At 39.1% G+C, this 27,218-nt stretch overlaps 1 protein-coding gene across 5 annotated transcripts in view; it reads left to right on the forward strand.

Annotated features, from left to right (window-relative positions):
- Positions 1-27,218, forward strand: part of tnr (tenascin R (restrictin, janusin)) — a 238,953-nt gene that overhangs the window by 73,264 nt on the left and 138,471 nt on the right. For all 5 annotated transcript variants that reach the window (XM_077555881.1, XM_077555885.1, XM_077555883.1 and 2 more), the window contains exon 4: positions 2,691-2,740. The gene's annotated coding sequence lies outside the window, so the exon portion shown is untranslated. The remainder of the gene's footprint in view (positions 1-2,690; positions 2,741-27,218) is intronic.

The raw sequence follows: 27,218 nt of genomic DNA on the forward strand, positions 1-27,218 counted from the left end.
GCTGTTTTAATTAAATCTGGCAGATTTACTCGCCTGGCTGGCTTTAAAGCATAGATGGCTCAAGGCGACGGGGGCCAAAAGTGGCGGCTGTAAAAATGACTCATGGAGGTCCGGGGTGGAAAAGAGCCCCCCCCCCCCCCCCCCCATCGAGGGTCGGGCGGGGGGGAATTATGGGCGCTCGGTCGCAAGCTCCTGTGTAACGAGGACGAATAGATGCGAGGTTTGTCGCCGGTAGAAGGTCAGGGAGCTGCATGGCAGTGCTGTCAACACCTGTGGCGTGTAGGTAGTTATCTTCGGGGTGGGGGGTGGGGGGGGGGGTTGAAAAAAGAGACGCAACCTTAGCAGTGGTACAGCAAAAAGTTTGAGCTGCTTTTTAGAGTGTGCCAGTATTTAAAGACTTTGAAGGCAAACTGGGGAAAAAGAAAACTTTTCAAAGGAGTCGTGTAGACGCTGATAGTTTGTCCGTGATTTTAAATCACATTCAGTGTGTCATTAAAAATCATCACTTGTGCAGCAGGAAATGATCAAATTGAACTTACATGGTCTGAATAATGTACTGCAAATAATCGATTCTAATTTCCTGAATCTATTCAATTTTGATTCAGTTTGATTAGGATTTTTTCCCGATTTGATTCTTTTTCACTTCAATTCAATCCAATATTGATTAATTACGACACATCAATTCTTCTTAAGTGTCAAGTAAATGACAAAATATCCACAAATATTAAATTCCAAAGTCAATTTTGTAGAGGCAGTAACTAATCAAATGATTTAGTTTATTAAGGAAAGTAACACGGGTTATAAATAATCACTTAAGTGTTACACAACAAACAAACAAACATTGACATCAGCAAGGATTAGATGAAAATATTTTCATAATATAATTCAACAATTGTAATTATATATTAACTTATTCACTCCCAGCCATTTTCACTGAAGCAACCCCCTTCACTCCCGGCTGTTTTACTGAATTTTGACAGATTTTGCAAGGCCCACAGAATATTGGTATAAAAACATGGAACCTACCAAAAGAAAGATTAGAGTCTCTTTTTCGTCAGGAAAAAAAAGTATATTCTGCAGCAATTAGCATTAGAATATAGCTAAGTTTCATCATTATTCTCAAAACTGTTTAAAACAGTGGGGAAAAGAGCCTTTTTGCAACATGGCGGTGGCTGATCTCTTATACTCTGCTGCCAACTGCTGGCCGTTTTCGTAATAACTACCATTGCTTCAAGCATTCCCTTCAGTTCAGAGGCTGCATCAAAGCCTTCTGTATGCTCTAGCACAGGGTTCACCAATTCCGGTCCTCGAGGTCCGGAGTCCTGCAGGTTTTACAAGTTTCCGCCTACTAGCACACCTGATTCATATAATAGGTTCATCAGCATGCCTGATAACGATCCTGATATTTAGTATCAGGTGTGTTGGTAGGCAGAAATATCTAAAACCTGCAGGACTCTGGACCTCGAGGACGGGAATTAGTGAACCCTGCTCTAGCATAAAAAAAAAAGTATAAACACGTCTTTGGCAGCATGTTAATATTTAAAATAGAACGTATTTATACGTTTTTGGGAGCAAATGAGTTTGAAAGGTCTAATAAGTGCAACCAAAGGCATACACTTCCCATTGCAATCATCTAAAGCCTTTACAATAATTTTATTTGCACCTTTAATGAGGTATCAACGGTGCAAAGTCCTATTTATTGATTAAATGTACTATTAATTGTCGCCTAAATGAATGCACTGTATACAGTGTGGTACACTTTATTTGCCTCCAAGTCCATTTTTATGTTGTTAGAATTAATTAGTCGATTAAGAAGTCTGCCAATAGAATGTAGTTGGTCGTGTTTTGCAGCAGTTGAGGCAAAACAAAGTGCACTAGATATGACATACATGATGTTATTTGTTGCATATTTTATGTTATACACAAATGATTAGTCTTGAGATGAATTAATCTCATCTTATAATTGCTCCCATCCAAAGTTAATAGTAAAATAATAACATTTGATTGCCAAAACTCCCCACAATACATCATGAAATGAAGCCAAATAAGCATCCCTGTTGATTATAATTTGTTTCTTAACAGGCAGTGAAACAAATGGAAATGAATTTTCATATTTCACTGCGCTAACCTTGCACTGTTTTCCATAAATGGCGTCTTATCTAAACAGATGCTGGGATTTTATTTCTCTCCGTCTGTATAGGGAGCAACGGCGGGTCATCTCCACTCGGGCTTCTGTGCATCTTTTCCCACAATACAAATGAGGCATTTTGCCTCAAATATATCATAAACGTGTACATGCTCTCTTATTGCTCCTTCTCTATCTGTGGTATGATTTTCACATTTTATTGAGTATGATGCTTGAATGTGTTTACAAGCTGTGTTTCCAAAGTGGAGGATGAGGGAAGATAAAACACACAGAGTGCGCTTTTTGCTTTTCTCATAAATGTTTGTGGATGATATGCTTGAATTTAATGTTTTCTTTTTTTTCCCCTTTTGAGGTCTAACTGAGCGAAGACTCGTCACAAAAATAATCTTGACGTGTTTGAAGCATCGACTTTTCTCTTTTCTTTCTTTTTTTTTTCTTCTGGAGAGCTCAATATTGTTCATTCGGTAATTTTATCGATTTGACATGTCATCATCATTGCTCTCTTTTTCTTTTTTTTTTTTACTTTTCTTTTTTCTGTTGACAGGCGAAACCTGGTAAGCCAAGCGCAAGAACAAGTCTGTGGGCGTACTCGAGGTGAGTTTCAATTTCAGATAAACATAATTTATGATTTTTTTAAATGGATTCTTTGCCCGCATTAATTCAGACTGCAAACCACAGCTGATAGAACTTTTTGCAATAGCTTGCAGCAGCTTGAATTTTTAGCTGCAGGTTGTGTCGCAATGCTGATCCCCCCCCCCCCCCCCCCTTCCCCTACTTCTTGAAATGGTGTTACATCTGAGGCAAAAAAAAAAAAAAAAAAAAGGGTCCAAAGCCCCTGAGGCCTCAAAGTAAGATAAGGACTTGGTACTTTTTGGAAAAGGGCACTTTCAGACACTTGGCAATCTTTACACTCAATGCTGCACTTCCACATTTTATATGAAAGAGAAACAGACTGTCCACATTTGTAGGAGTGATACTCCATGTCAGTCTTTCAGTTGACCTTAATACTATAATAATTTATTTTTTGTGGGTCACTTCAATTTTGTCTTTCCTATTTGTGAATTCCGTAGCCTGCCCACACTAGAGCCGTCAAAATTAATCGATTAATCGACAAGTAATCGATAACCATTTTAACTCATTCACTGCTATTGACGCCTATAAATGTCCAAAAATCATTTTAACTATTTCTTTTAGTTTAACATTTATTTCCACTTTTGTTAACAAGAGTATGAAATCCTAGACTTTTTTTTTGATAATTTAAAAAATATATATATATATTTTTAAGAAAAGATTATTATAAATTAGTTATATTTAAGTAAACAAAAATAATTGAGGGGTCACACCAATTTGTAGTGGTGCCCGAATGTCCAAAGAGCGAAAATGTAGGGCACTCAAAATTACCCACAATACATTCTGAAAAGTAGTGAACATTGATGTTCATTCAACTGGGTCGATATAGACCACAATGCATTGCGAGCTGCTAGCAAGGCATTAATATGTACTCTGGAAATAATGAATGTGTTTTAGTTGAAAATATTTACAACAAAAGAACAGTTTTAAAACATTTTCATTCACAATAAATAGTCGGAGATTTATATGCCGATGCGTCTAACATTTACGGTGGTCACGTGATATGCGACGAGGAGAAAGTAGTGAGCTGGCTGTCTGAAACGCCAAACAGAATGAGGGCACTACATATTAAGACACTATATATAGTGCGGGGCTATGTAGTGAATGAGAGGTTAGGGGACAAAGGTGGCCATTCGGATACAGCCTCTGTCTTACCTACAGTCTATGTGCTAAGTTAGAATGCTATGTTAAATTTGGTTCTACATTAGCTTAGCGACTGCTACGATTTATATTGGTAGTAATTTGAAACATGTACAGTATTTAGCCTTGTTAATGTACTTGTGTCTCGTGAAGTAACTTGTAATCTAAGTTAGTCACTTTTAAAATCAAGTAATCAGTTACTAAAGTTAGCATGCTACGTTAATTGGTATGGTATTGGCATTGGCCGATACTGCAAAGCTGGGTATCGGAATCGGGCCAAAAAACGGTATCGGAAAAACACTAGTAACTAGTAATCTAAGTTAGTTACTTTTCAAACCAATAATCTGTTACTAAAGTTACTAAAGTTAGCATGCCATGTTAAGTTTGGTTCTACGTTATCTTAGCGACTGCTACAATTTATGTCAGTAGTAATCTGAAACATGTACAGTATTTATCCTTGTTAATGTGCTTGTGTTTTGTAAAGTAACTTGTAATCTAAGTTAGTTACATTTATGATCAAGTAATCCGTTACTAAAGTCACAACGTTAATTTTTAAAGCATTTTCGAGGGAATGTGGCAACACTGATTGCTGATGGATTACGCGACTTCTTCCGGTGGTTTGACTTGAGACTGCATCGGCCAAACATTACATGACATACTTAATTTCCGACAACTGAATAATAAAGGTTTGAATATGCCATTAGAGAAGGTTTCCAGGGCAGCGGTGACATTTTAACATGTTTCTCATCCTACTCTCTCATTGAAAAGCAAAAAAATGATTACGATAGGATATTGTTTGTTTTTTGGGGGGAGAAAAATGTGAGGTTGACTCCAACACTCTACAACCAAGCCTTAATTAGCATTCACAAAGTCACTCAGTTAAAGTACTAAGTAGTTGTGCTTCTGCAGTGCTCAAATTGCCCTTTCCGTCTTCATTATTTTGCAGGGATCTGGTTTAGGTGAAGCCACGGATAATGTTTGACATTCTTGTATTCTCCACCTCAAAGAGTGGTTTCATACACGGTATCGTCGTTAGCTGCGGAGATTGCCCAGGGCAGACAAGTTGCCTGCTCGCACTTGTCAGGAATGAACAAACCAAGAACAAAGCAAATATTGCACTCTGATCATTTTACCTTGCAGCATCTTTTGCTGTTCATCTGATTCTGGTGTGCTTCTCAGTTTTGTTGTTTTTTTTTGTTTTTTTTTAAGGGTGCAGCCCTATTTTAGGATTTCAGTTACATTTAGCAATTCCATCGGGCTTTCAGTTTTCACTCTTGTTCCTATTTGGATATTCGGTATCACTCTAGCTCCGTTCATGTTCATGTTGACTTGGTCTGGATTGCTCCATCAATCACTCGGCTTCCTTCTCTATCTCGATGACCACCGCAGCATCTGCTTGACCAGCCAGCATTTGAGTCCGTGCGTCCCATAAATCTCCAGTATTGCTCCGTCTCAAGATGCTCTTGCCCATTTGCTTTAGCAAGATCTTTAAGGCCGTTTTCACGCTCGCCAAGATTGGTTCCGTTCAAATGAAATTGAGTGCAGTTAGTTTGGTCAAGTTTGAATCGAGGTAGTCCAAGGTGGTCTTGGACCACTAAAGTGATGTTCATGACAAATGGGTGAAAAATAAAGTAGGAGCAAACCAAAATAGTGTGCAAAACTCACACAGGCATTCATGCCGTTGCTACTGTTAGAAGACTATCTTTGTCTTCCGCGTGTTCGTTGTTGTTCGGTTAGAGCAGACGTGGGCAATCTCGGTCCTCGAGGGCCGGAGTCCTGCAGGTTTTGGAGGTTTCTCATTTCCAACACAAGCTGATTCCAATCAACAGGATTGTTACCAGGCTTATGTAGAGCTTGCTGATGAGCTGATCATATATCAGCTGTGTTGGAGAAGGGCAACATGCAAAACCTGCATGACTCCGGCCCTCGATGCCCACCTCTGGGCTAGAGAGAATGTTGATTTTCTGAATACAGACTGGAGATCGGTGAACAGGTCCTTCGAAGGATTTATTTTACAGAATATTCCGGACACAAGCGGGTTTACAGAAGCACAGCTGCTCCTCGCAAGTGTGTCTTTACAGCGGACTCATATCATTCTTATACTATCTTGAAAAAGTATTACAACTCCTCCTTTTCCCCCAAGCCCCTTTCTCCCCCCCAGCCCTCAGCCAAGACAGACTTTTACAGCATTCAATACACATTGACAGATGGCCTTTTGATGTGGAAATATAGTAGGTCTCAGACCCGACGTCACCTAGCATACGATAAGACTTACAAAGAAATCATATTAACGCATTTGCTTCAACCCCAGACAAATGGCCCGTTGGTGTGGGAATAGAGGAAGCTCCCCCAAACATCATTTAAACACTCACACAGCTCAACTGAGGAAATTAAAACAGTTATGACTAAATCTGAGCAGAAGACCCTCAACACTACCTACGGCACTTGGATGTGCACAACACAAACAACTGCAAATCAGTTCAACGCGGGAAAGTCCATTTCCGTCAGCTTGGATTATTTATCGCTGTCTGACTGCGCTCCCAACAAGCATGTTGCGGTTTGCTGGTGTGTGTGAATTACCGCGGCCGCTGGTAGCTTAGCTGGGATATGTTGTCAGCGAGCTGCGCATGCTGGTCGGCCCTTGAGGGAATTGTGTGCTGATCCTTGTTGGGGTCTCCGCAGCTCTAGTTGTTCTTGTTATCTGGCATCTGAGGATGACCTTGTCTACTGATGTGCGGCTCTTGTCAAGTGACACGGTCGCATATGAAGCAATTGGCTTGTGTAAGGTCAAACTCTTTCCTTCTGGGTAGGCCATCTTACCGGTGACTTACTATGTGTTATAAAGGAAACAATCGGTTACCGTATCGGCAAAATAATTTTGGTCTAAATAGAAATCCCATGTTTTTCTTCTTCTTCATCTTCTTCTTCTACTGAATATTTTTAACATTATTATTATTATGGTTATTATTATGGGTGGAATCTTTGAATGTCTCACGATTCGATTCAGATTTTTGGGTATGTGCGATACGATTCAGAATCGATTTTCAATTAAGAACGATTTTTGATTCAAAATGATTTTTGCTTCAATTTATAGATGTTCAAGAAATCTACTCCAGTCTGACTCGCTAATGCTAATTAGCGCGCTACTCGCGGCATTTTTATCATTCAAAAGAACGGCTCCACGCTGCAAAAAAAACCTTTATTGGAATAACTTGATCGTGACTTTTTCCTTCTACTCTCTCATGTGGCTACAACTTAACAATGTATCAGACCGCATGGAACCACACTGCCCCTAATTGGCCAAATTGGGTACAGCATGAACGGCGCTCCCAATAAAGGCATACACAAACAAAGGGAAGACAGTATAAAATAAATAAAATAAAATAGATTTTTTGGCACACCCCTAATTATTATATATATATTTTTTACCTGATGTCATACAAAGTATTTTATGCCTTGAGGGATAATGTCGTTAGTGGTCATTTTGTCTGCAGAAGTGAAATGGCTCTGAGTGTAGATATCCATCAAGGCTGTACACATTTAACTACACTTTAACTACACCATATGGTGTCCAAAGCGCTTTACAAACTTAATATGTGCTAGTGATATTTAATACTACTACAGAATCAGCAATTGTGATACTGATACTTTGTGCAAATATGCAATGTATCTGGTAAACCTAAAAAAAAAAAGTCGCTTTGGATATAAATTACATTTTTTGGGGGAAATGTATTCTACAAAAACAGAGACCAAAAATAGTAGAGCTCGAACTTGCACACACAATTCTTCATATGGATATACAGTATTGCAAATTGTCTTTCTGCAAGATTCATGGATTGTTTGCCAAAAAATGAAAGGGCATAAAATGCCAAAAAAAAACAACAATGAAAGAAACAGATACACAAAAAAAGCCTTTCCACAAGTATTCCATCAATAACAGACAATATTAAATTCTATTATGATGAAGGCTGAATGAGATATGTCTACAATGAAAGCGAATGGTGTAATGCAGACCTGAAAAAACATCGTTTGAGCTGGGATAGGATTGATGTGTAAAAAAAAGACATACATATACAGTAGGGGTGTGCCAAAAAGAATTCAGATTCAGAATCGATTTTAAATATGCCCAAATCGATTTTATTAAAATTATTTTATACTGTCTTGCCCTTGTTTGTGTGTGCCTTTATTGGGAGCGCTGTTCATGTTGTACTCGATTTGGCCACTTGGGGGCAGTGTGGTTCCACGCGGTCTGATACACTGTTAAGTTGTAGCCACATTAGAGAGTAGAAGGAAAAAGTCCCGATCAAGTTATTCCAATAAAAGTTGTTTTTTTGCAGCGTGGAGCCGTTCGTTTGAGTGATAAAAGTGCCGCGAGTAGCGCGCTAATTAGCATTAGCGAGTCAGACTGGAGTAGATCATGACGATTCTTTGCATATTTTATAAACTGAAGCAAAAATCATTGTCAATCAAATCATTTTGAATCAGAAATCGTTCTTCACCGAAAATCGATTCTGAATCAAATTGCAGACCCAAAAATCGGAATCGAATTGAATCGTGAGACATTCAAAGATTCCCACCCCTAATATACAGTATATCAAATTGCTTGTTCTATGAAACTCGTTTTTGACCATAGAGTGTGAAAATCTTTCAGTGGAGCCCACACAGCGTCAGTCAAAGAGGAGTCGGAGTGTGCTGCTGCATGTTTGCCTTTTTAATGACTTCTCATAGGAACCCAGCCATTGATTACTGCAAATGCCGATTGATTTTAAGCTCGGCTTCACACTATTTGACGTTTGTCCTCAATCCCACGGAAACAATGACGTCCATATGACGCTCGAGTCGGCCATATTTTTTCCTTCCGGTGTTGTTTTGTGTTCAAAGGTCTGCTGTTGTTCAAATAAGCGTATAAGAGGAGAAGCCGCCACATTGCGTTGGGTCCAGGCCGCCCAATCAAGAGACATCGATCTGGCCTGGCAAAATGGAGAGATAACCCGAGGCTATTGGTAAACTGTTTGTTCGCGTTGGGCCAAATCACAAGACTTAACTCCCAGTGGCGATCACGATGTCACAAGGTCAGAAAGTGTTCCACCATTAATCAGCTTATCTCCCGCAATGTGTTGCGTTACAACTTGTTTGGTGATCCCACAATGCAGTGCATACTGTGGACGTAAGGTGATCATTAGAATGAAGAGCCAATACAATTTAGTTTGTTCTTTCCTCTCTTGATTAAAGTGGCAGTCAAGAGACATTCTATTGGCTTACAAAGTTGCTAACAAAGCCAATCCTTTCAATGTACATGCTAAAAACGTAAGGGCCAGGTTTACTAAAGGTCAGCACGTACAAAAACGGGTGCAAATTTGATAGATATGGAAACTGATCTACAAGCAGGATTGCGTCAGACAAATGTGCTTAAAGTTCATCTGGAGGCGTATACCCTCGCTACCTTGCGGTTCACTTATCGCAGATTGACAGATTTGTATTTGGGTCCAAAATTCATACATTCTCTTGGGATGTACTTCGTTATTTCATGGTGTTTTCGGAGATTATTCAAGAAGGATTTACTGTACTCTTAATGCTGCTGTTTTCGTTACATATTTACAAAATTGTTTAGAAGGGTGGGAACTGTGTGGTGGCCTCATTAAGACTCGCCCCCAGTGACGCCCCAAAATAAAAATAAAATTACAAAAATGATACGTCCTCTACTTCATGGAAATTCACCTGGAACATATGGAACATAACACCCGCAAAAAGTGAGGGAAAACTATATCCACCTATATCATAATATTAGCATTTGTAATGTGATTTATTAAATATTATTATTTATTATTTATATTTGTGAACTGGAATCCAACTGTTTACCACCGAAGACTAATATATCCATCAAGTATATTTCACAACAGTTTGGCACGTGAGAGAGCCCGTTTTTTGCTTCACCAGCCGGCCGCCCCGTTTACCCCGGCGCCGCTGTCAACACCGATGGGAGTTGTTTACGTTTTTATATCCCGCCCCCATAAAGAGGTTGCCGGTTGCCTTTCGGAATAATGACCGATGGTACGGAGGGGAATTACTTCTCGCGCATGCATGCGCTGAAGGTACGTAATAGTCGGTGTCGTCTGTATTTCCGTCGTCTGTATTGAGGTTACGTTTGGCCGACGTCGGATTGGTGTATTTAGGCCTTAACACAAAACGTCCTGCCTGCTAAGTAGGATCGAAACCACTCTCGAGCGCCACCACCCACAAAATTTTGTGGTTCTCGGTATCGTGTCCGAGACACACACATTCTCCAGCGTCATTCGTTTTCAAGTGTATACCACTTTTTGCAGGTTTTTTTAAAATATGGGTCTCACATTTGACTGTAAACCTTGAACTTGAAACCTGAAAACCAGGTTTCAAGTTCAGGTTTCATGTTAAATTTTTAAATTTTAAATTTTTTTTTTTACAATAATTCTTGCCATCATGATTAACATTAATTTGGGCTGATATAATTTTTTCTTATGTAACACTGAAAGGAAGAACAGTATCCAAGTGAGTTCCTCATACTTTGTTAATTCTTTTAAATCCTATATAATGTTGTCCTACCACTTCCAGCCTTTCCTGTATTTTTTTTTTTTTTTAATTTTTTGGGTTTGTCGTCTCAGCAAACCTCTTTAATCAGAATTTGCCGGCCATAATTTGCAGCTCTTGTTCCCGTGAGGAGTTTGAATAATGCAACGCCGTGTCCTTAGCTTCCACTCGAATTTGTCTGCTCAGCAGAGAAAGCGACAAAGACGGGGGGGGCTCAGTCGGGGAGGGACGGAAGGACAGGCAGGGGGGCCCGCAAAAAAATGAAAGAAAGTTGGTGAGAAGGCAGACAAAGAGATGGAAAGAAACCGCTCCAGACACGCTGCAGAAAAAGATAAATAGAGCGAGTGATTGTAAGAGAAAGGGCCACACAGTGCAGCATTTCTATTAGCTTTCCAAAGGATTTGTAATGTGATTTGCTTGGGTAATGAGACAAGAAGTCATTTGTACTTTTCAGTACGGGGTCACTGCTTGTCTTGGCTTTTTTTTTTTTTTTTTTCCTGCCGCATTGTACCTTCAGTACAACCTCATCCTGATTACTGGAAGGTTGAAGAGATGTATTTTTAGCAGCGTGGAACATGCATAGACAGCACATGATGAATGGCAATGCTCGTGCATTGTGGCAGCAGCGACCGTAACGAGAGCTCGTAGAGCTGTGACAGTCATTTTCTCACTGCACCATTGTGTCTTAAAAATGAACTTGTGTGGAAATTTTGCATTTGATTATTTTCTTTGAAGCAGGAAAGACACACCATAGCACGGCTAGTTGGGCTAAGAAACTGGGGGTGGACCGATTAACGGCCGGCCCGATTATCGGTGCCGATATAGAAAGCGGTGAATGCTGAGCGGTGAATGCTTGCGAACGTAGCAAATTTAGGTTTTTGTTGATGTTCACAGACAGTTTTTATTTGTCGCAAAAGAGATTTCCAACAAATTCAGACACGTTTTTACCGTCTGCAAAGATCTTTTGAAACCTTTTACGGACCCTGACGAAAACCCCAAATTAGCCACATTCGCTTGCATTTGACACTCAGTGAAATACAGGGAACTTTTTTTTCATTTATGGATGTATTCAAATTCCCAATTTATATAAAAAAAAATTATGCTTACACTGGGAACACCCTACACTTTTTATTTGTAAAAATTAGAGAAAAAAAGAAATTATGAAATTGTGTTGACATTTTGGAAAACTTGATCTGCAGTAGAAAACTTTAGGCTTTAGCTTAATTTTTTTATTTTCCTTAACACATGCTGATGACCCAGGAAGACAAAACTGTCTATTTTTTATGAGCTTAAAATGAATGGAAAATTATGCCAATATTTTCTCTTTTACTGCAAATGAATATCGGCTTAAAATATCGGTCTCCTTGACTACTAATGATCGGTGTCGGTATCAGCCTTGAAAAAAAGATAGCGGTCTATCACTCTAAAAAACTGCAGATATTCTGCTTTGCCATTGATTTCATTGCAGTGATCCCCATAGATTCGATTGGCAGTGAGAAGAAGCGCGCATGCAGAACCTTCCTGGAATTGTCGTCATCAGGATCGTTCACGTTGTTTCATTTTGACATCAATTGTCATTCTGTGTCATTCATGATCGGCTACGGCATCGCACCTCAGTGGATTGTTATTTAGCTCTAACGACCTTAACGGACTGAGCTGCTGTGGTGTGCTAATTAGTTCAGTGCTGCAGCCCTCGGGCGCTTGATCAATTTTTAACTCTATTGACATCCCAGATTATTTGGGCGAGTCAAAAGGTCTCATGTCTTTGCCCTCTTGTGGTAATAAAGCAACACCGCTAACTATGCCTTCGGTGACTAAGCAAGAAAATATTTAAAATTAGAGTGTTGTGCCATCATTGTCTGATTTATAACATTTTGGAACTTCATTTCATTAATCTCTTGAACTTTTTGGAAATAAAAAAAATGTTCAAAAAAAGAAAGCAAGAATGAAATCAATTATAGATTTGTGCACACAAAAATGTTCTGTTCTCCTTTGGGGTCCTTGTAAAGATCTGTTCTAAAAAATAAATAGCTGTCTTAATTTTAAATAGTTTTGAAATGTTTGACAAATGATGCTAGGTGACAAATGACAAGCTGAGTCGAACCATTCCGTTATGGGGGAGACTCAGATTTTTTTTATAACAATTTAGTTGAATAACATTTATTTTATAAACTTACATTTTACTGAAGTATTTGCATAAATTAGTAATTATTTTAAAAGCATTTTTGCATGGATGCTACGTTTTAATTATTCTTTTAAAATCTCACGTACAGCCTGTGGAGTGCCTTCACGTACCCCCATTTGAGAATCACTGTGCTATAGCATAGATGCTAGTTTTGTTAGCCTGTCTAGCGTGTATGGCGTTTTATATTGTGTGTTAGCATTAAGTTAGCCGAGTTTAGTTATGCGGTTTGGTTACATACCTAGCGTCGTTTTTTTCTCTCTCGCGCAATTCGCGACCAAACAGCAGCAAAGTGGTTGCTTGTATCTTGAAAAATTCATCATTTGGGTCAATCATAAGTAGAAAAAAAATCAAACATGATTCATTTTAGGATGCTGCTTGACTTCTGAGTTCTTTGGATTTAGAATGTTTTATTTCACAAACGATAGAAATAGAAATGAACTGTCTCCGTCATAAAACTTTTATTACGTGTACTGGCAATGTTTTAATGAATATTTTTTAGCATTCTTAACATTTTCAAAGTACAGTTGTGCTAGAAATTTACAAGTATGCCAACTTATGAGCACAACTGTCTTTATACAAAAGCTAAATGTCACCTAATGATAGGGCAGCTCGATTATAGGAAAAATAATCATCACGATTATTTTGGCAATAATTGAAATCACGATTATTCAAACGATTATTTCTTTTTGTACAAAACAAGAAAATGTTTAAGCGTTTAAAAATAATACGACCAACTAAAAAAATAGAAACGCTTTAATTATATAAGTTCCTTTTAGACCAAACTGAATTTATAATAATGTATATTTATAATAATATATATTTATTTATGTTTGCAAAAACTTGAAGTTGGAGTGCTGCTTGTGCACTGTGCAGTCAGATGATCATTTATTTTTGGGTGCAAAACAAAAAAACTTATACCCGTTTAAAAATATTGAGACCAAATTAAAAAAAATAGAAACACTATTATTAAGCAAGTTCCTTTTGAATGAAACCAAATTTATTACATTATTTTAAAATAAAAAAGGTGCAAATGTATAAATTTAAACAACTCAAAAATTTGTATTAACAATATTTTTAGTTTTTACGATTATGCTGATTTTGTAAATTGTGGACCGTGCAGTCGGATGATCATTTATTTTTGGGTGCAAAACAAAAAAACTTATACCCGTTTAAAAATATTGAGACCAAATAAAAAAAATAGAAACACTATAATTAAGCAAGTTCCTTTTGAATGAAACCAAATTTATTACATTATTTTAAAATAAAAAAGGTGCAAATGTATCAATTTAAACAACTCCAAAATTTGTATTAACAATATTTTTAGTTTTTACGATTATGCTGATTTTGTAAATTGTGGAGTGTAGTAATTGAAATTGTAAAAAAAAAAATCTTGATTAATTGCAAAAATGCTGACACGGTATTTTAAATTTTATAGGCGTTAAGCCTTGTTGTCACCATACAATGCGCTCATAAGTTTATGAGCAGCATTTTTAGCGTACGTAAACCTTCAAGCACAACTGTCGAGCCACGACCGAATTGCATGACCAACGGGTGTTAAACCTCCCTTGTAAAGCTGACGTTGTATTTCACGTGTCGTGATTCTACTGTCACTTGCACTCCTAAATTCATCCATCTAAACGTCGTTAGCAAAAACGTTGACATCAATCTCTCCATACTAAGCAGCATCAGTGGAAGTCCACGTTATTGCTCCTCTCACCCTTGCCCTTTTTCTCATTTCCCCTCTCAGAAGGAAACATCAGACGGCCCGATAGAGTTTAATTGCTGTGGGGTTTTTATGCGCTCCGCTGACAAGTAATAGCCACTCAGCACTTCTGTCCACAAGACAGATGCTGGCCCGCCGCTTGTCTGCGAGCTGGTGGCGGCGCGTGCCCATGCCGGCTTCAGGAAATGCAGGTGAACTAATAAAAGAAAATGGCCAGCTGAGTGGCGAAGGCGCCGCGGCCAGAGGCAAGAAAAGCTTCAATTTCCTGGAGTCATGCTGGAAGACGTATGTGTGACGCCATCACGCCGATGCTCATAGAATCAAGACAATCAGGGAAGCCGGACTAGCGGAAACTTGCTGCTGTGCAACCAGTGCAATAATTGAATTTGCTGTTGCTGTGCCGGTTGCTTATTTGAAGCAGTAACGGGAATTTTGACTAACAATGCAATAAGCGGGAACGATGGCCTGGATCCGTTTTGTTTGATCAAAAAACTTTCAAGAACACCATCAATTAAAAATGCCTCATGCGGTGAATCCCTTTTCATGAGCGGTCAAACCAAATTTTTTTCAATTTCCGCACATATCACGCTCCCCACTAGGGATAGACCGATTATCGGGCGGGCCGATTATCTGTGCCGATATTTGGCATTTTGACAAATAACGGCATGAAGCTGGCATCTTACTGAGTTGTGAATGCTCGCAAACATATCGAATTTGGGGTTTTCATCAGGAATTGTAAAATGTTCACAGACAGTTTTCGCTTGTCGTGAACATATTTAGGCAATTTTTCACTGCGAAGATCTTTTGAAACGTTTTACGAACTAGCTACATTCGCATGCATTTGTCGCTCAGTGAGATGCAGGCAACTTTTTATTTATAGATCTATTAAAATTTCCACTTTCTAAAAAAATAGGAACTCCCTACACTTTTTGTTTAAAAATACATACATAACTAAATACATAAATTAGATAGAAATTTTTGAAAAATTTATTTACAGTAGAAAACTTTAGGGATAAGGGGGACCGGAGGGTGTGTTCCAACTTTAGAGGGATCACACTCCTCAGCCTCCCAGGTAAGGTCTATTCAGGGGTGCTGGAGAGGAGGGTCCGTCGGGAGGTCGAATCTCGGATCCAGGAGGAGCAGTGTGGTTTCGTCCCGGCCGTGGAACAGTGGACCAGCTCTACACCCTCAGCAGGGTCCTCGAGGGTGCGTGGGAATTCGCCCAACCAGTCCACATGTGCTTTGTGGACTTGGAGAAGACGTTTGACCGTGTCCCTCGGGGAGTTCTGTGGGGGGTGCTTCGGGAGTATGGGTTACCGAGCCCCCTGATACGGGCCATTCAGTCCCTGTACGACTGATGTCAGAGCCTGGTCCGCATTGCCGGCAGTAAGTCGAATTTGTTTCCGGTGAGGGTTGGACTCCGCCAAGGTTGCCCTTTGTCACCGATTCTGTTCATAACTTTTATGGACAGAATTTCTAGGTGTAGCCGAGGCGTTGAGGGGGTCCGGTTTGGTGGCCTCAGCATTGCATCTCTGCTTTTTGCAGATGATGTGGTGCTGTTGCCTTCATCAAGCCAAGGCAAAGCTCTCGATTTACCGCTCGATCTACGTTCCTACCCTCACCTATGGTCACGAGCTGTGGGTCGTGACCGAAAGAACAAGATCCCGGGTACAAGCGGCCGAAATGAGTTTCCTCCGCAGGGTAGCCGGGCTCTCCCTTAGAGATAGGGTGAGAAGCTCGGTCATCCGAGAGGGACTCAGCGTCGAGTCGCTGCTCCTCCACGTTGAGAGGAACCAGTTGAGGTGGCTCGGGCATCTGGTTCGGATGCCTCCTGGACGCCTCCCTGGGGAGGTGTTCCGGGCATGTCCTACCGGCAGGAGGCCCCGGGGACGACCCAGGACACGCTGGAGAGACTATGTCTCTCGGCTGTCCTGGGAACGCCTTGGGGTCCCGTCGGATGAGCTGGCTGAAGTGGCTGGGGAGAGGGAAGTCTGGGCTTCCCTGCTAAAGCTGCTGCCCCCGCGACCCGACCCCGGATAAGCGGAAGAAGACGGACGGACGGACGGAACTTTAGGGATCTTTTAACTTGCTTCCATCCATCCATCACACACATGCTAATGACCCTGGAACCTCCCTTCAATTTTTAAAATAATTTTTTTAAACAAATCAGTCAATATAGTTTAAAATATTTTTTTTATTACTCTAATATTTTCACTTTTACTGCAAATGAAATATCGGTTATCGGCCTCGTTGACGACTAATAATCTGTATCGGTCTTGAAAAACCATATCGGTCTATCATTACTCCCGAGCCCTGATTTTTTTTAAATGGCACTGCGGGCCGTGCTAAATGGCTGGCCGGCCACAAATGGTCCTCGGACCGTAGTTTGAACACCACTATTTTATACCATTCATATGCATAGTTTATTTTGAGCGTGAGATGCCTAATCTCTCCCATGATGGGCGTGTGATAAACAGCTGAAAAGTGTATCAGTGGCTCTCCTTTCCCACATGCGAGGGCATTAGAGTAAGAAAGTAAACTGAGAATTAGAACATGTATTCTGTAAGAAAGAGAGAAAAAAGCTATAAAGTGCAAATGTTCATGTTATTTAGATTTCTTTAAAAAGCAAACTCGTTGAAACCAAAAACCAAAACCAGACCAATCAACAAATCAATTGATGAATTATGAATGATATGCCCATCCCGCCCTGTCGTTATTCTGCGACTTTTACCCGTCACCATCAGCGCTGTAAACTGCCACTGGTTTCGATAAACCTCACTTTATCAATAAATAATGTTGTTTTAATCAATCACACTTGGCTGACTTAAAGAGTAACAGCACCCACAACGTTGGATGTCAGCTTCCCTCGCAGCAGTGTTCGTCCATCTTCAGACCTCTCGTGACAAACCTTTCAATCTACTGCCGTTTAATGCTTAACTAAAGCCCTGGAATGGCCGCAATATGTCACCCTGCCGGGAATGAAGATAGCCGGCACGCTGAGATTGAACCGATGGTAGCAGAAGAAACGGAGCTTGATTTTATTTATGTTTTTTTTTTTTGTATCCATGGCTGTGCAAATTTCTTCAGTTCAACTCCATTAGTGCCACAGTAGTTGAGCGATTGGAACGAAACACATATTGGCTATTACTTATTTTATGCTTGCTTTATCTTGTCGCATACAATTTTCCCAATATTTTAGAAAGCCGTGAGGGTCGAGATGTGGGTCTGTAATTTGAATTTGAGTGGGACTACTTTAGCTATATTCATTTGTTCTGGGAAAATTCCTGTTATAAATGATAAGTTGCGCAAAAGGCTTTTACTAGCGAAATTTGAACAATGTTCAAAATTTCACACTCTCTTGTACAGCCTCAAGAAAAAGACTGTTAACATTGCTTGGTATGATTCCATAATCAATGTTTTCAATATAGATATTTTGTGATGATCTTGGGGCAATATTCACAAAGTGGTGATTGAATTGGTTTGCAATGTTTTACTTTATCATGAATTACCAGATGGTCCTTCATGAAATAGATTTTCACAAAAATAATTTTTTTTCTCTAATAATTTGGTTAAGTCATCCATTTTTTGGGTCTTTTTAGGATGGATACAAGTTTATTTTTTCTATTTTTTTTTATACCTAGATTCTGCATCTTTTGTTCTATGTTTGTGAAACATTCTATATAGAAGATTTTTTTTCCCCCGTACAAGCATTTATCAACCCATACGTCATCCGAGGATTTTATGAGTAGTATTTTTTTTTCTGCTTTCTGCATGAATTGTAATCTTTTGACAGTATTTATCATATGAATGTGTGAGTGTGGTCATGAAAGAATTATAGGCATTATTTAAGTCTCTTATGATTATTGGAGTTTCCTCTTGTGCAGTATCTATACGTCATTTTTCATAGATGGTAAATACAGCGCGATGATCACTCACTCATGTCTATTGTAAATATACCACCTCTTATTTCACCATGTATGGTTTGTATATACATTATAAAGAATGGAAGCACTCCAGAAAAAAAAAAAGAAAAATAAAGAATGGAGGCACTGTGGTTAGTGATCCTTGTAGGTTGAGATATCACAGGGCATAGACATGCAATTTCCATGTAGTTCTTAAAGTCATTTGTTGTTGAAGTATTGCCCGAATCGGTCTTAAAATCACCACATACAATTATCGATTTGTTTGTGGCATCTTCAAGCATTTCAATAATTCTATCTGTAAATAAATCCACTCCTGACTAGAGTTCCCTTTAAAAACAAGTTTGCAAGTGTTGGAAAAACGATCCTTAAGTTTTCCGCGTGTTCGTAATGTTGATTTTCTGAATCAGACTGGAGATCGGCGAACAGGTCCTTCGAAGGATTTATTTTGCAGAAATACAGCAGAATGTCAACACAAGGAAGAGTGAGCCAAAAATATCACTCTATGAAAGGTGCATTGGCTTTATTATGATTAAGCGGAAAGTACTTTTTCAAACAGGTCCAAGCAGCTTTGAATATTTTTTTCATTTAATAAATAAAATCACCATTTAAAGACCGCATTTTGTGTTTACTTGCATTTTTTTTTTAACATTTGTTTGATGATCTTAGACATTAAAATGGGGCAACTGCAAAAAAAAATATATAAATATTTTTAAATTTGAGTAGTGGCAAGCACTTTGTGACACCCTTGCAAGTGTTGCTCAGATGTTTACTGGAGAGTTTAATTACTTTCCGGGCGATAAGGATTTGTTCATTTTATCACATGAATCCAAAATCTGCTACCATGAAAAAGCAATTATGTGCTTTGCTGCTGAACTCTTTGGAGGATCTTGGTTTCAACTTGCAGTATTTAGATCCCCCCCCCGTTTAATGTGTTTAATTCATAATTGATGTGTTTTGCGCTATGCAACGTAGAGCAAAAGGAAGCTAAATAAAAGCTTTGTTTTTCCATAATTGCCAGTGAAGGTCACAGAGGGCACGGCGGCGGTCCCCAGCTGGCTCCACTTAAGTGGAGGTAACCGAAGTGATTTAGGCACCGGGCGGCCATTTGTCCTGCTTGATGCTTTCAGTATGTCGCCACCCGACATGGAAAAGAGCCCCGGGTGAAAATCGCTTTCCATTACATGTGACCCCGTCTCTAAATGATGCTCCCTGCTGATACAATCATTTGTTGCCACACATATCAACCCGAGCAATTTTTTTTGTTTTGCAATATTAGAGACGCGTTGTGCTTATAGAAATGGCGGCCTAAAAATAAACCAAATTTTCTGTTGCCTTCACGCAATGTTTGGATGACGGATGATCCTCGGGGGAGTCCGCGGCTTTGCATAGAAAACAATACGATTTCATGTTTGCCATGCGTTTTTTGTATTTCCCTGAGCACCCCCGCCTACGCATGACGGCGACACAATTCTGCGCAGTCAGCATCTTGATATTGATGATATTATTAAAACGCGATGAATGAAGACGCACGATGGAGCCGAGAGCCGCCGGGATGCTCCTGAATACGATTTGTCTTATTGCGTAACTCGGCAATCAATAGGATCAAAATAACAAATGATCGCGTATCAGCTTTGGCGTTTGTTGCTATCTGTCAGCGCGCGTTGCCGTTTACGTGCACGTGTTTGTGTGCGGCCTATTGATGAAGCGGTTCCACGTGAAATAATAACATAACAAAGCGAACTCATCAGTGTACTCTTGACCTGGCTTTTCTTCATGGCGAGATCACAAGATGACAGGGAAGGAGACAAACGAGGACACGAGAGAATACGAGCGCTTGTTCGAAGGAGACGGTTGTGCATGTTTAAGTTAATTGCGCCATTATTAAACCAATTTGGCTGCCATGGCGACTCGTTCTGTTTAATGAGGTGCAGAGCAACGCTACCCACACGACCATCCGTCTTGGTTTTTAATTCTTCTGAAAATGGCGTTTTAAATTCACACCGTTGGATATGTTTTTGGAGATCAGAAAAATAGTCAATACAGTAATGCTTTGAGATCATTGTTAGCTAGATTGGTCGGAAAAAATAACAAACTTGAATTAACCCTGGAGAACCCACGGGGTCAAATTTGGCCCCTATAAATTCTGCTACTCAAATAACAAAGACCTTTTTTTTTTCTTTTACAAATTTAACTTCAAAAGTCCAGAGTGCCACTTCTGACCCCTGCATCTTCTCAGCAAACCACCAGATGGTATTTTTTTTTTTTTTTTTGTCAATCTACAGTATTTCATATCATGTTGCAGAATGCCTAGGAGTATGTTTTATTTATATATATTTTTTGATAAATTAGCAACTCTGAGCTAGTTAAAAAAAAAAGAGTTAAAATTGAAAAAAACATATATTTTGGTGTTCAGTGAACTTATAGCAGTCATTTAATGTATAATTCATAATTTTCCAAAGAAGAAAAGGGTTCTTGGGTTCTCCAGGGTTAAAACAATACAACCGTGATTCATATAGGGTATAGGTAAAAAAATGAAAAATTCACTTTAGTCATAATGGCAATGGAGTGCACATGACACTTTACCTACCTATGTTGTCCAAAGACTTTTGAAAACATATTGGAGTGTACCAAAAGTCTGATGTGCTAACACGGCCATGTCAACCTACGGAAAGTTTTTCCTCTTTAGTTTAAAGCAACATACTTTAACCTCCAGAATCCCTCGCTGTACTCCGGCCAATGGCAGAATTGAGGGCGTTTTTTCATTTTTGGTTGAATCCATCCGTGTTCTGTTGTAGCAGCTAGCTAGCGCGACGCTAACCTGGGAGGGTTTGTCTCTCCGGCCCAACATCCAAGTTTTCCAACTCTCTTTGTGGTAGGCCTACGTCAGAGGCTAACAGTAAAGTCACTTATAGTTACCAAACACAGAAAATGGAATTATATTACTGCCACCTGTGGCTGGAAATGAACACTGCTCACACCCTTCTTCACGTACACAATGCACACATGACGTCACATCTGCAGAGAGTGGGCAGGAAATTCGAACCAGAATCCAGTCTGAAAACTATAGGCCACAAGCTTGCAGGAGTTCCCATTATGAACCGCTAAGGTGTCTAATTATTAATAATTATCAGTACGAATCAGCAGATGCTAACTTGCCTGCAGCTAGCCTCACCAGGCAGGCTAGCCTCACCAGGCTAGTTACCACACGCAAAATGCGGGTGAAATAATCAGTTTAATTCATTTGTGCTGCTACGGGTTAATGGATATTACAAAGTTGAATTTAATAACTGACCAACACCTTAAATACCTTAAAGACTTCTTCATAAATGACGGTGACGGCTGCCGAATGAGCAGATGCTAAGTTGCTAGCGTATCTAAATAACACTGCGAAGATTTGTGTTAAACTGCTAACTTCGATGGCATTTTGAGCACACATAAAGCGGAAAATAAATTCGGATTGTACAAATTTATAAAGCCTTTGTATGATCAGATTTGAAAGCACTCACCGGTGTAAGAGAGGGGCTAACTTAAAAAACAAAACAAAAACACACTCCTGACACTTCATCGGCAATGGTAGTCCATTAACGCGGCACCGCTACTTTCCTGCCAGAGGAGGCGTGTTCAGAGAATTAGTCACGTGACATCCGGATCTCCAGAAAAAGGCAATTATAAAGATATTTTGGTGCAGTTTTAATGTTGTAATTGAATGCTCTTTAGCCGGCTAAAATGATATGGCATAAGTTGAGATTCTAACATTACTATGACACGAGTATGCATGACAATATTCTATGATTGATTGTCATTCGATTCCGAAAATTCTGATTCATCATTTTAATGTCCAGTTCGCATCTCAATTCGTCACCACCAGCTCTAATAATTTGTGGCATTTTCCAAGTTTACTTTAAACCTATTTGTCGGAAGAGAAAAAACAAATTCTTAACTCTTTGACACCGTCATAGCCGCCGCGTCAGCGGTTCCAATTTCGCCGTCAAGCTCGGATTCACCTTCATCATCATCGATGATGATCATCGTCGTCATCAATGTACTATTTTAGCGTTGGTCGATGCCTTTCGTCTTGTAAGTGTAGAGCTGCTTGCAAACGCTCGCAATTGCCCGTTCCCTCCTCCATCTAGCTCCATCTAACGTCTTCTACTGCCGCGTCAATGCTTCCCAACCACTGAGTCACCACCCTCATCTTCATCATCGATGATGATCATCGTCGTCAACAATGTGCTCTTTCAGCGATGCTTTTGGTCTTTGAAAAAAACGGCTCGGGCGTGAGCTCCTCGCGACCGGCCGCCATTTTTCCTTTGTCTTCCATTCTCATCTCCTGCTCGACGCTCTAGCTCCGCCTCTACTGACGCCCACCCGATCTTGTCAAAAGAGAGTCATCGCTGCCCTCTAGGGGCCAAAAATAGTCATTAGGCACAACAGACCGGCTGGAAACTTTCACCACAGCTCCGGAAGCCTTGCCCGCACCCGTTTCAAAAAAAAAAAAATAATAATTGGATGACGTCTTTAGACGTCATTGGCAGTGCTCCGTAGGTTTTTACTTGACGTCTATAAACGTCAATGGCAGTGAAAGAGTTAAAGCCCCCACACATAAAAAAAAAACAAAAAAAAAAACATCTTTCCGTCTGGCTTCCTTTTGGCTTCATCCCTTCAGCCAAGTGAGAGATTCAAATCACGACCTGATATAATAGCTTCTTGCTGTGAATCTATAATAATATTTCCACCTGAGTGTGAATAATGTGAATGTGAATAATTGTGAGAAAAAAAATCTGCGTGTAATCTCTCACACCCTCTTTAGAAACCTTTTTTTTTTTTCTTCTTCTTTTTTTCTGGAGAGCTCAGTATTGTTCATTCGGTAATTTTACCGATTTGACATGTCATCATCATTGCTCTCTTTTTTTATTAACTTTTTTTTTTTAATTATTTTTTTTAATTTCAATTTTTTTTCATTTTATTTTGTATGTGGGTGAGTATGTGTGTGTGCGTGCGTGTATTGCCGTGAGGCCGTCAGGAGACCCGAGGAACGACCAAAGAAAAGAAAGGAAAGTTCTTTAAAAACCTGATCATCCTCCACGCTATCCTAAAAAACTGATCCTGGGTGACAGCCTAATGCAAACGCTGTGCAAAATCCATCAAGGCAGCCCAGCGAACGTGTGAGGTCGTGTACAAACGACACGCACTGCGCGATGATGGAAAGTTAGGCTGTAACAACACGACGTGTGCTTTCTGTGGCATTTGCGGCCGAGACTATATTGTGTCACCGAGATTGTATTTTGTCACAGCGCGACTGCGGCTAAGAAGAGATTAGAGAGAAACTCTCTTTGGGTTTCTTTGCAAACAGACGGATCAGTGTGGGCTGAATGCAAACAAAATGTTATTTAATATTCATGATACTAGTGGGATACTTACCGCGGAGTCTTCGGGCCACACTGAAAACAAGAAAATACTGCAGGAACAATTTTATAGCATAATAAGTCTACTCTTATCTTAAAGCACGTGTGTCCATTGAAATGAATGGAAACGACATGACAACTGTCGTCTTGCCATTTTGGAGAAATAGGACATGTTAAAGGGGCAAAAATATTCTCAAATTAACAAAATATTCTCCTAAAATCAGCAAAAACATCTTTCCTCATTCTGATTGCTGTAGTAATTGACAATGATAGGGCACTAACTGCAGCTCAAATTTTCATCATACCTGTCATTATGAAGAAATGCGAGATTTTTAAGGGCCAACATTTTTTTGTTGTTTCTCCACAATGACGGATAAGTTGACATTGTTAGTTGTAGTAAGCAATTAGCTGCCAAAATTAGGGGTGTCAGGCAATTCAAATCTCTTATCCTAATTAATAGCATGACTTTGAGTTGTGAGTGAGTTAACTCACGATTAATTGCAAAATTAATATCTGCTCTAAATGTACAATAAAATGTAATAAAATATTTTTTCCAGGTTTCATACTCTTGTTAATATAAAAGTGGAAAAAATGTTAAACTGATAGAAATATGGCTGCAGCTTTTAGTCATTGATACAGTAATTTCATAATAATTCATAAAATTTAGTTCAAATTAAAAAGATGTACTGCACTGTAAAAAACGAGTGTGATATTGATTTGTGTAGAGGTCATTTTTCCTGCCACTAGATGGCATAATTACATTTGTAAGATGACAGCTCAGTGCATGTTTCTTTTTATAGTAAAAGCTATCTAATCTTTAACATGAAGTAACTTGTGAAATTCACATAAAATTGTAAAATACAACTTGACCCCAGTCTCCACAAATATATGCATTATTAGAAAATGAATTACTGCTAAATTTTTACACGGACGTGTCTGCTGCGTTGCGACTGAAATTCCCCCAGTACAGGCTTTCCAAGTAAGGGCTGGTCATTAATCCCACGTTTAAAAAGTTAGTGGCGTTAAAGAAACTTTAAATAAACTCCAAATGAATGCAGTAATTTTGACACCCCCAATTTTGACCTTTTGTTATTTTTATGGTGATTTGTCCCACCATTTACTATTTTGGAATATTTAATTTGTGCACGGTCGCTAACCTGGGGTTGGTAAGAGTGAATATCCAACATCGAACATCTTTTACTTTTATTTTTCATACACACTAACTAATCAAACACTGGAAAATTAATTTTCAGTGGTGATTGCTTTAAAGACTCTTTATTTGAAGAATTACAGTATTATTATTTATAAACATAGTCTCAATATTAGGAGAATACATTCAAATATTTCCTCATGATATTACCAGTGATTAATTCTGTTGCATTTTGGCCATGTGGGAAGTTTGACTGCAAAATAAACTTCATCTATTTGTTCAGGAGTAAAAGTCAACAATGACTCAGCTAATGAATTTGTTCACAATTAAATGTCAGTTTTGCATTATTGAATTGAATCCCGTAGCAATTTAGCGCGCTGCACCTCAAATGACATTTTATTACAACAGTGTGTTCCACCACTCATTGAAATGGCGAAATATGTATTAGCCAAAAATGTCAAGTGAGAGGAATCGCTGGTCTTTCCGAACTTCTCTACGACTCACAGTGCAGCAAATAATAAATAAACAGGAGGCAGTTCACTCAATAGCTGCTGCAGTTGTCTGCCAGTAAATACCAAACTCTAAATCTTCATCTTTACAAACATTTTGGGACAATTCTGTTCCCCAATACTTTTGTCCATAAAACACCATGTCTTGGTTTTGTAGCATATCGTCCTCTCACAAATATGTTGTTGTTGTTTGTTTTTTGTTTTTTTTTGGGGGGGGGGGGGGGTATACTCGAAACCAGATGGGTGGAGCCCTTTATTTATTACAGGGATGTGATTTTTCCGCTAATTCGCGGAATTCCGCTTTTTTTATCTCCCCCCCCAAAAAAAAAATTCCGTTTTTTTTTTTTTTTTTTTTTGTAGTTCATTGTGTATGCACATGACTCCGACAGATAACATCTTCTGCTATAACAAAGACATTTGTGGTATGCTCTAATATGAGTTACTTTTCATTTGGTCATGATACAATTATTTGTTTATTATTTGAACTCTTCAACATTATTTATGTGTTAACTTAGTAATCACATTAGTTAGATATGATGATATTCTCAGTGATAGTTTTTAAAAGCAAAGGCAGTCCAATGTTTTTGAATGTGACTGATTTTGAGTTGACTAAAACTGCCATTTTATATGGGATAGTTCAATATACATTGAAAATTTATGCTGTTGTTTTGTCTATTTCTTTGTCATGTGAGTGCATTGAAAGTACTTAAAAACACGGAAAACCCATGAGCTCCCCCTTGTCCCCCCACCAGGGCACTGCCCTGGACCTAGCTGGGTGCCAGCGGCCCCCAGACCCCCGGCTAAATTTTCAGATAATTTCACTTTGGTCAAATCACATCCCTGTTATTATATTATATATTTATTTTTTGGTACCAGCTTGAAAGTTGAGTTTAAAACAAAATGAAAAGTACAATGATTAACAAAATAAACATAAACATGGACACACAACATAACGGAGTGACCACATCAATGTAGTGGAATGCTAATTTATGCCACGTAATCATCTAAAACTACACAAGTACTCCACTTATCTGAGAGGTTTTGGGTGCAGTCTGGAGCTCTGGCATTTTGCAATGTACCAAATATTCTTTATTTTGTTTAAAAATTGAATAGAAAAAAAGTGTGTTTCATTGACCTAAATATATATAAAACATGATACTGCAATATTTTTTTTATTAATTAATTTAATTAATTATTAATTATTTTATTTCACGGCTATCATACCGTCAGAATCTAAATATAGCCCATGCCAATCATGGGTCACCTGTTTTCTGGGTTGCGAGCATCACATCGGCCCTCGGCAACGGCGATGTCATCGTCAGTCGAGTGGCAAAATAAGACAAAATGTGTCCGTCCCCTTAGATGGATAATAACGGGTTCATTCATATTCCACAAACACAATCTTCATCACAATGCTGTGTTAAGAGTCGTGCGCGCGTACAACTTATTATTGCCCATTTACAAAAAAAAAACTTCTCTCTCTGAAGCTCACTCGTAACTCAGATCAATGCTTGCAAGTTAAGGCAAAAGAATCAGTGAAGCAAAATTCCTAAATGGAGCCCTTAGTAATTCAAGATTACACTGTGTATTTAAATTCACTTTTAAGTGCCAGACTTCAATTTAGTAAATTCCTGATTTATTCCCACGGAAAATGTCCAACTGTGAACATTCCAGTCATTTTTCAACCCGAATCGTTTTAGTTACAAAAGCAACGAAGCAAGTGCAATCAACATAGTCTTACGGATTCCCGGTCTCATTTTTCCCGCGCCGTACCGTCGACAAACATCTCATTTTCAGCCGCTCAACACAAATCAAGTCTCAAGCTCTAACGCCGGCGCCGGCT

The sequence above is a fragment of the Vanacampus margaritifer genome, chromosome 2 (genome assembly GCF_051991255.1).
Source record: "Vanacampus margaritifer isolate UIUO_Vmar chromosome 2, RoL_Vmar_1.0, whole genome shotgun sequence".
NCBI classification, from domain to species: domain Eukaryota; kingdom Metazoa; phylum Chordata; class Actinopteri; order Syngnathiformes; family Syngnathidae; genus Vanacampus; species Vanacampus margaritifer.